Genomic DNA, 9,979 nt, shown 5'->3' on the forward strand with positions numbered 1-9,979 from the left:
CTAGCACATTGCTTTCTTTGAACTTGGTCATTTCCTTTATGCTATCTTTGGTCCTACTGGGGGTATTTTATGAGAACGCTATTGGTGACTTTGTTCATTTACTTTAATCCCTGCTGTAAGATAGAAATCCTCCATAAATTTTTTGTATTTTTTTATTTGATCTGCTGAGGCTTCAGCGAAGATGAGAAGGTCATCTTCGAAAAAGAAATGTGATATTTCTGGTCAATTCCTGCCCACTTTGATCGACCGCCATCGGCCATGGGTACCTCTTGCTCTATGTGTTGGGAAAGCTTGTCCATACATATAATTAACAAATTAGAGAAAATGGGGTCCCCTTGTCTAATTCCACTCATAGGGTTAAAATCTTTCGTTTTGTTCCTGTTCCGAGGGTTATCTGAAACTGGAGGTCGATCTCGGACGAGATCTTCCGTACTAGTCGGAGATGTCATGTCCGGCTGGCTGGTGGCAGCCGGAGCTGTTGTATCCGACTTGTAGGACTTGCTGCACTGCTGATCCTTCGTCACCGGAGGATGGGGGGTACCTGCAAGAGACTCCAATGCTTAAGTTAGCATGGGTATTAAACAGGTGTTATGTAGAATCAGAGTATGAGTTATACCTGGGTGCTCCAGTGTATTTATAAAGGTGAGGTGTGACCTTTTGGATAAGATAAGTTAGTTATCTTATCTTATCTTGATCTTTTGAGTTGAGGTCAGCGTATCTTCAATGGAACCGCCTTTATCCCTATAGGCTTGGGCTGCCTTAGGATTTGAGTCGTGTTCCTCTACCTGGGCCCTTTATTGGGCTCTCTTGTTGACTCGGCCGAGTTCTTTAAGAAGAAGTCGGTCCGCTTGACCTGAAGAGGTCGGTCGCTTTATCGTCGATCATCCCAGGTCGGATAGCTCGACCCTAGGTATGAACAGTGCCCCTGCTTGAGCTCGGTCTTCTCTGTCGAGGTCGAATTCCTTGGTCCTTTTTGTAGTGAAGCCGAACTCAAGCATCTTATCGACTTCTTTTTATAGCAGCTTTTGAATGTAGAACGTTTTCCTCTACAAACGCGCGCTTTTGTATTAGCGCTTTTTTGGGAATGCAAGCGGTTTTAATATACGCATTTAATTGACATTTAATTGTCCCGTTTCCCTAACTTCCCTATTTTTGAATTTTGTACTCCAGAAACGGTTTCTCTCCTTCACCCTTTTCGTAACTTCTTCATATTTCTTCTTTCATTTTCTCGCTTTCACCTTTTTTGATTTTTCTGAAGCTTCTTCCTGGAGTTTGCAGTTGTGCGTTTTAGCCTAGCGACGTTGCTTTGTCACTTTGCTTTTTCGTGGGAGAAGGGTGATTCTAGCTTTTTGCCTTCCACTTCCCTGCTTTTCTTCGCAGTTTCTCTCATTTCGCAGGTTTGACTCTTCTTACTTCCTTCCTCTATACCATTTTTGTGTCTGTTTTGAGAAAGTTTGGATCTTTCTGTCTTTTTTTGCTGATCACTGTGTGTCTTGTAGTTTCTCCATCTGTTGCTTGATACTTTTAGAACTTTGCATGTTTGTGAATGCTTTTGTATTTGAAGCTTTGAAATGATGACTTTGTTTGATTCTGAAAAAAGGTTGTGTCTTTGCTGTTTTTCCGCTTGGCCCTTTTGGAATTTCTGATAAATTATGGAAATAGTGCTTTCTGCTGATAAACTGTAGAAGGGTGGACATTTTGCATTTTCGCTTCCTTTGTTTTCTTTCTGGATTTTATTTTGATGAGTGCCGGGATGTAGGCTGTAGAAATAACTTAAAGACCTTGCTTGTTTACTGCCTCCAAGGGATGCCCCAAGACTTTTTGTCTTGAGTCTTGGGGTTTTCCCTTTTTTATTTATCCATCCGTCGAGATGTCTTGCCCCCTGTCCGAGATGTTTTTAAGTAATCCATTCTTCTTTTCTTTTTTTAAGATTTAGTTGACCTCATGTCTTCCCGAAATAACGTTGTAGAGATGCCTTCCCAGGTTCCCGCGGGTATGGCCGATTGGGTGGACTCCATGGTTCTCATGTGTGTCTCGCTGGTTGATTCTGAATTTTGTGCTCAGCTTAGGCAGTTTCATAGTGTCTGTAGTAATTCTGGTGATGAGAAGAACTATGAACTTGTCCCTCCTTCTTCTGACGAGAGAGTCTGCTTTTCAACTCGGGTTGTTGATGGTCGCCCCTTCTTTTATGCTTATGATTTTTTCTTTGGTCAGCTGGGTATCACCCTTCCTTTTACCCAATTTAAAACCGACCTGTTATGGTCTTGTAATGTTGCCCCTTCTCAACTTCACCCTAATTCCTGGGGTTTTATTAAAATCTTCCAATTGTTGTGCAATGGTTTTGGTATTCCTGCTTCCCAATCTCTCTTTTTCTATATGTTTGTCTTGACTAAGCCCGGTGTGGTAAAAAAGAAGTCAGCTTGGGTCTCCTTTCGTTCTACCCAGGGAAAAAAGGTTTTTTCCATGTTTTGACGAGTCGTTTCGTGATTTTAAAAACTACTTTTTCAAGGTCCGAGCTGTTGAAGGAGCTCGCCCCTTTTTTCTGGATGAGAATGACGAACCTGCTTTTCCCTTGGAATGGCAAAAGGACGTGAGGGTCTCCAGGTATTCGTGGGAAATGTTGGATGAGGCTGAGTGAGCCTTTGTGACTATTTTGGAAGAACGCTGGGGTCAATCTCCCCATCTTGACACAAAGAAATTTCTAACCAATCCTTCTCTTCTTCAAACTGAACTGGGTATTTTGTGTTTCTTTTATTATCTTGTTTATGTTGCTTGTAGCTGTCTCTCCGACTTGTCCGACTTGTAGCTGAATTTTCTTGTTTTATTTGCAGAGGCAATGAAGAATAGTGAATCCATGAAAGCTTTTAAGAGGGCGCAGAGGGCGACTGCTGCCAGAAATGTTAGGAGCTTGAGATAAAGGTAGCCAAGCTGGAGAAGGACTTGAAGAACGAGGAGGCAAGTTCTCAATCACTGGCGGCTTCTTTGAGGTTGGCTGAGGACGCAGCCATGATGCATAAGGAGAGTTACGTTGCATCTTATCGGGAGGTGCTGCGCCTGAGGGGGGAGCTCGACAGTGTCCGGGAAGATTATTCTGAGCTCCAAAGTCATCTCGTTGGCAGCGTGACTGCTGCTTATGAGAACTTGAGGGAGCAAGTTCAGGTCATTGCTCCCGAAGCCGATCTCACCTCTTTTAGCCTGGACAACGTTGTCAGGGATGGCAAAATTGTTCCTGATGATGAGGATGGTGATGATGAGGTTGTTCCCCCTGCGTCCTCTTCCAAAGTGTCGACCTCTTTAGTTCCTCCTGCTGCTGCTGTGGACGCTGTACCGATCCAGACTCGTCCTCCTTCTCCTTGTCCTGATGCTGCCAAGAAGGCTCCTGATGTTTGCTGATCTCTTTCTAGATATGTAGTTGGCCCGGCTTGTGGGCTTTTAAAACTTTTTATTTAAGAGGTAGCTCGCTATCTCTTTATGGTAGGTTTTGGTGGCCTTCCGGGCCTTATAACTTTTTTGTAGAGTAAAAAAAAGTAGCTTTTTGACTTGGCATTTTTTCTACTAATGTTTGAAATCTTGCATCTCGACCTCCTCAGATTGCTTTGTTTGTTTGTAGCTTGGATCTTTTGAGGTTATGGTTATGTGGGTCCGACTTGTTTTTCGGTTTTCTCGCTCTTGCTTGTATTTCTGACAATCTATAACCGATTCCTTCAAGTTGGTCCTCCAAGTTGTTTTGGCAGTCCTTTGTCCCGTCTTTCTCAGGGGTTACCTTTGTAAATTGCTTTGTAGTAGGCCGACTTCTTTACGTCGTCCTTTTCTAAGTTATTTTTGTAATCCTCTTTCTTGGATCTTTGTCAGATCTCTTTCAGGGATTACTTTTATAACTTTTTAGTAGTAGGAGTCCGACTTCGTTATGTCGGTCTCCTTTAAGTTATTTTTGTAATCCTCTTTCTTGGATCTTTGTCAGATCTCTTTCAGTGATTACTTTTATAACTTTTTAGTAGTAGGAGTCCGACTTCGTTATGTCGGTCTCCTTTAAGTTAAATTTGTAATCCTCTTTCTTGGATCTTTGTCAGATCTCTTTCAGGGATTACTTTTATAACTTTTTAGTTTTAGGCTGACTTTGTTATGTCGGGCCCTTCTAAGTTAAAGTAATCCTCTTTAATAGGGTTGGCCAGACCTCTTTCCAGGGTTTACTTATAACTTGGTTTGACTTCTTAATGTTCGACCAGTATTTAAGTTATTATTTTAGCGATCCGTAAGACCTCGTCAGGTTCTTTTTTAGATCACTTTCGATAACTTCTTACATTATTCTGTGTTCATCTTTGCCGATTTGTAGAAAGTGGTTGTCATCTCTAGATCGTCCTTTGGGTGAATCGCATTTTCACCTTTATCGGACGGTTGTCTTTATCGTGATCATGCAGTGAAATTGTTTTTCACTTTCTGCCGATCTGTTGCTTTATAATCGGACGATGAATGCTTCAGATTAATGCGTCTTGAAATCTTTGTAGAATATCTAAAATATATTTTATTTAAAGGAAAAGTGCAAATATATACATATGGGATTGTCTGAGTCTCAACTTGGTGCCTCATTAAAAAACCTTTTCAGGAAAAAGAGTGCATCCAATGATGAGGTCTTTTATCTTTTCTAACTGTAGTACCTTCTTAGGTTGCAGGCATGCCATGACCTGGGAAGCTCTCATCCATCGAGTTCAGACAGTCTGTAGTAGCCCTTTTCAAGTACTTCTACAACTCGGTAGGTCCTTTCCAGTTTGCTGCCAGCTTTCCTTCTCCTGGTCGAGTTGTTCCGATATCATTTCGGATTAGGATGAGATCATTTTCTGCAAAACTTCTCGGTACTACCTTTTGATTATATCTGGAAGCTATTCGGCGCTTTAGAGCTTCTTCCTTGATCCGAGCTCTTTCCTGGATTTCGGGTAACAAGTCGAGCTCTTCTCTCTGCAGTTGGGAGTTTGCTTCCTCATTGTAGTGAATTACTCTAGGCGACCCTTCCTCGATCTCTACTAGGATCATCGCCTCTATTCCGTATGCTAATCGGAAGGGAGATTCCTTCGTGGTAGAATGTGGCATTGTTCGATACGCCCATAGGACCTGTGGAAGCTCTTTTGCCCAGGCTCCCTTTGCATCTTGTAATCTCCGTTTTAATCCGGCCAGTATGACTTTGTTAGCAGCTTCGGCCTGTCCATTGGCTTGTGGGTGTTCAACGGAGGGTGTACTGGTGCTTTATATTCAAGTCGGCTACTAGTTTTCTAAAGCCTGTATCTGTGAATTGAGTGCCATTGTCTGTGGTTATTGAATATGGAACCCCGAACCTCGTGACAATGTTTCTATATAAGAATTTCCGACTTCTTTGAGCGGTGGCGTTGGCTAGGGGCTCTGCCTCGATCCACTTTGTAAAGTAATCTACCCCTACTATGAGGAATTTAACTTGCCCTGATCCTTGGGGGAAGGGGCCGAGAAGATCGAGTCCCCATTTTGCAAATGGCCAAGGCGAGGTCACGCTGATGAGCTCTTCTGGCGGGGCGATGTGGAAGTTAGCATGTTTCTGACATGGTGGACATGTCTTTACAAATTCTGTAGCTTCTTTCTGTAGAGTTGGCCAATAAAATCCCGTCCGGAGTACCTTTTTGGTGAGAGCTTGCGCTCCGAGATGATTGCCACAAATGCCGCTGTATATTTCTTCTAGCACTTCTCTTGTGTTGGAGGTCGGTACGCATTTTAGTAAAGGTATTGAGATTCCTCTTTTGTACAGGATGTTGTTTATGATGGTGTAGTACTGTGCCTCCCTTTTTAACCTCTTTGCCTCCTTTTCTTCTGTGGGGAGCGTTCCTGTTTTGAGGTAGTTGATTATGGGAGTTATCCATTCTTGGTCCTGACTTGTTATAGTCAGGACTTTTTCCTCTTCCGAGATTGACGGGTTCTGCAACATTTCCTGGATGAGGCTTCTATTGTTGCCCCCTGGTTTGGTGCTGGCTAATTTTGAGAGTACATCAGCTCGGGCATTTTGTTCGCGGGGTATGTGGCAGATCTTGTACTCCCCAATTTGTCCGAGTTGTTCCTTGGTTTTATCCAAATACCTTTTCATGGTGGGATCTTTGGCTTGGTAGCTCCCTGTTATTTGTGATGTGACCACTTGTGAATCGCTGTAAATGTTGAGTTTTTGAGCTCCGACCTCTTTAGCCAGCTTCAAACCGGCTAATAATGCTTCATATTCTGTCTGGTTGTTTGAGGCCGGGAATCCGAACTTGAGGGAGAGCTCAACTTGGGTTCCTTGGTTGCTTTCTATTATCACGCCTGCGCCGCTTCCAGTTTTATTTGAAGAACCGTCCACGTAAAGATTCCATTCTGTGGGGGGTTTCTAAGGCATCTGTGAATTCTGCGATAAAGTCGGCCAGATACTGTGATTTGATGGCCGTCCGAGCTTCGTATTGGAGGTCAAATTCTGATAGCTCGACTGTCCATTGTAGAATTCTTCCTGCTAGATCTGTTTTCTGCAATATTCCTTTTATGGGCTGGTTAGTTCGAACCTTAATGGTGTGAGCCTTGAAGTACGGGCGGAGTCGTCGAGATGTTAGGATAAGAGTATAGGCAAAATTTTCTATTTTCTGGTAGTTCAGCTCGGATCCCTGTAGTGCCTTGCTAATGAAGTAGACGGGTTGTTGCCCATGTTCGTCTTCTCTGACTAGTGCTGAAGCTATTGCCCGGCTCCCTACTGCGAGATATAGTATGAGCGGCTCTCCTTCTCGTGGTCAAGATAGGATAGGTGGCCGTCCTAAGAACTCCTTAAAGTCTTGGAAGGCTTGCTCGCATTCTGTCGTCCATTTGAACTGTTTTCCCTTTCTTAAAGTAGCATAGAAGGGGAGAGATCTTATCGCAACTCTTGCTAAGAATCGGGATAAGGCGGCCAATCTCCCGTTGAGTTGTTGTACTTCTTTGACGCAGGTTGGGCTCTTTATTTTGAGTATGGCCTGACATTTGTCTGGATTTGCCTCAATTCCCCTTTGTGTGAGCATGAAACCTAAAAATTTGCCTGCTTCTACTGCGAAGGTGCATTTTGCGGGATTGAGTCGCATGTTGTGCTTCCTTATGGTGTCAAACACTTGAGCCAGGTCGGATAATAATGTATCTTCGCTTTGTGTCTTTATCAACATGTCGTCCACATAAACTTCCATGATTTTTTCGATGTGACCTGAGAAGATTTTATTCATTAGCCTTTGATAAGTAGCTCCTGCGTTCTTGAGACTGAAAGGCATCACGATATAGCAGTAGTTTGCCTTTGGTGTTAAGAACGAGGTCTTTTCCTGATCTGGTAGATACATGGGGATTTGGTTGTATCCTGAGTATGCGTCCATAAGTGAGAGGTATCTGTATCCGGAGGAAGCATCTACCAGAGCGTCGATGCTTGGGAATGGGTATGGATCTTTTGGGCAGGCTTTGTTGAGATCTGTGTAATCGGTGCACATTCGCCACTTCCCATTTGCTTTTTTCACCAAGACAACGTTGGCTAGCCATAGTGGGTACTTGACTTCTCTTATAAATCCTGCCTCCAGTAGGGCCTGTACTTGTTCTTCCACAGTTTTGGATCGTTCTGGCCCGAGTTTTCTTCGTCTCTGCTAAACCGGCCGAGATCCTGGGTAGACCACCAACTTGTGGCACATTAGCTTAGGGTCTATGCCTGGCATGTCTGCGGCTTTCCATGCGAAGAGATCGACATTATCTCGTAAGAATTGTACCAATAATTCTTTTGAGTCTCCTCTTAGGGTCGTGCCAATATTGGTTATTTTGTCCGAGGTGTCTCCGATTTGAATCTTCTCCATCTCGCCTTCTGGCTGTGGACGGAGTTCTTCTCGTTCCTGGACTCCACCTAGTTCAATTGTATGAAACTCCTCTCCCCTTCCTCTAAGGTTTAGACTTTCGTTATAACAGCGGCGTGCCATCTTTTGATCTGCTTTTATCGTGGCTATCTCTTCTGTGGTTGGGAATTTCATGCATAGATGTGGGGTTGAGACTATTGCGCCGAGTTGATTGAGTGTTGTCCGACCTATTAGAGCATTGTAGGCTGAACTTACGTCGACCACAATGTAGTCTATTTTGAGGGTCCGAGATTGGTTCCCCTTTCCGAAGGTTGTGTGTAGCGATATGTATCCCAGTGGTTGTACTGGGGTATCTCCTAATCCGAATAGGCTGTTCGGGTATGCCCTAAGCTCCTTTTCGTCTAAGCCGAGTTTTTCGAAGGCTGTTTTGAATAAGATGTCGGTAGAACTCCCCTGGTCCACTAATGTGCGATGTAGATTGGTGTTTGCCAGTATGACAGTGATGACCATGGGATCATCGTGTCCTGAGATGATGCTGAATGCGTCCTCTTTAGTGAATGTTATCGCCGGGATGTCGAGTGTTTCCTCCTTTCCTTCAACATGATATACTTCTTTGAGATATCTTTTGCGAGATGATTTGGAGATCCCACCTCCTGCGAACCCACCGTGTATCATGTGGACGTGTCTTTCTGGTGTCCGAGGTGATCGTTCAGTTCGTCCGTCATCTTCGTCCCTTTGCCTCTTTCTTTGGTCATCATCTCGGGTGGCTAGAAATCGATCTAATTTTCCTTCTCTCACCAATTTTTCTATGATATTCTTTAAGTCGAAGCACTCATTGGTGGAGTGCCCTCGGACTCGATGGTATTCACAATATTCCTTCCGATTTCCCCCTCCCCTTTTGCCTTTGAGCAGTCTTGCTGGGGGGCAGACTTCTTTGTATACGTCGACCAGGGATGCCCTGAGAGGCGTGTAATTATGGTATTTTTTTTCTCCCCTTGTCGATCTTCTTTCTTTCTGGATTCTTTGTCTTTATCCTGGTAGGAGGCTCCAGATTTCGAGGTTTCTCCCAATCGAGCGTTTTCTTCCATATTGATGTATTTTTCTGCTCGTTCCTGTACTTCATCCAAGGAGGTCGGGTACTTTTTTTATATAGATTGGCTGAAAGGTCCCTCTCGTAGGCTGTTGATGAGTCCCATGATGGCGGCCTCTGTGGGTAAACTTTGTATGTCCATGCATGTTTTATTGAATCTTTCCATGTAGTTGCGGAGGCTCTCCCAATCTCCTTGCTTGATCCCCAGTAGACTGGGGGCGTGCTTGGCCTTATCTTTCTGGATGGAAAATCTGGCTAGGAACTTTTTGGCCAGATCATCGAAGTTTGAGATGGACTTTGGAGGTAGGTTGTCGAACCATCTGATTGCCGTCTTCGTGAGGGTTGTTGGAAAAGCTTTACAGCGAACGGCATCTGAGGCGTCGGTAAGGTACATTCTGCTTCTGAAATTGCTGAGATGATGGTTAGGATCTGTGGTGCCATCATATAAAGTCATATCCGGTAGTTTGAAGTCCTTTGGGATCTTGGTTTTCATGATCTCCCTGGTGAATGGATCCTGTTCTTTGCGTGAGCTTTCCTCGGGAGTGATTTGAGGGGTTTTCGATTTGAGATCGGCTTCTAATTGTAGTAATTTTTCTTCCAATTCTCGTCGTCACCGTACCTCTCTTTGTAGATCCTTTTCGATCTCTCGTTGTTGTTGGGTTTCTTTTTCAAGTTGCTTCAAGCGATCTTGAAGTGCTTCTATTGCTCCCGGGTTTGCTGAATTTTTGTCTCCGTTGGATTTTGGGGTATCTTTTGGTTGGGTGTTCGCATTTTTGTGTGGCGTTCTATTTTCTAAATTCGAATCGTGGTCGTTGTCATGGTTGTCCGCCATGGTGATGGGATGACTTCCAGGTCCCCGGCAACGGCGCCAATGTTCCGAGGGTTACCTGAAACTGGAGGTCGATCTCGGACGAGATCTTTCGTACTGGTCGGAGATGTTGTGTCCGGCTGGCTGGTGGCAGCCGGAGCTGTTGTATCCGACTTGTAGGACTTGCTGCACTGCTGATCCTTCGTCACCGGAGGGTGGGGAGTACCTGCAAGAGACTCCGATGCTTAAGTT

Source organism: Arachis ipaensis, chromosome B03, assembly GCF_000816755.2.
Source record: "Arachis ipaensis cultivar K30076 chromosome B03, Araip1.1, whole genome shotgun sequence".
Lineage (NCBI taxonomy): Eukaryota > Viridiplantae > Streptophyta > Magnoliopsida > Fabales > Fabaceae > Arachis > Arachis ipaensis.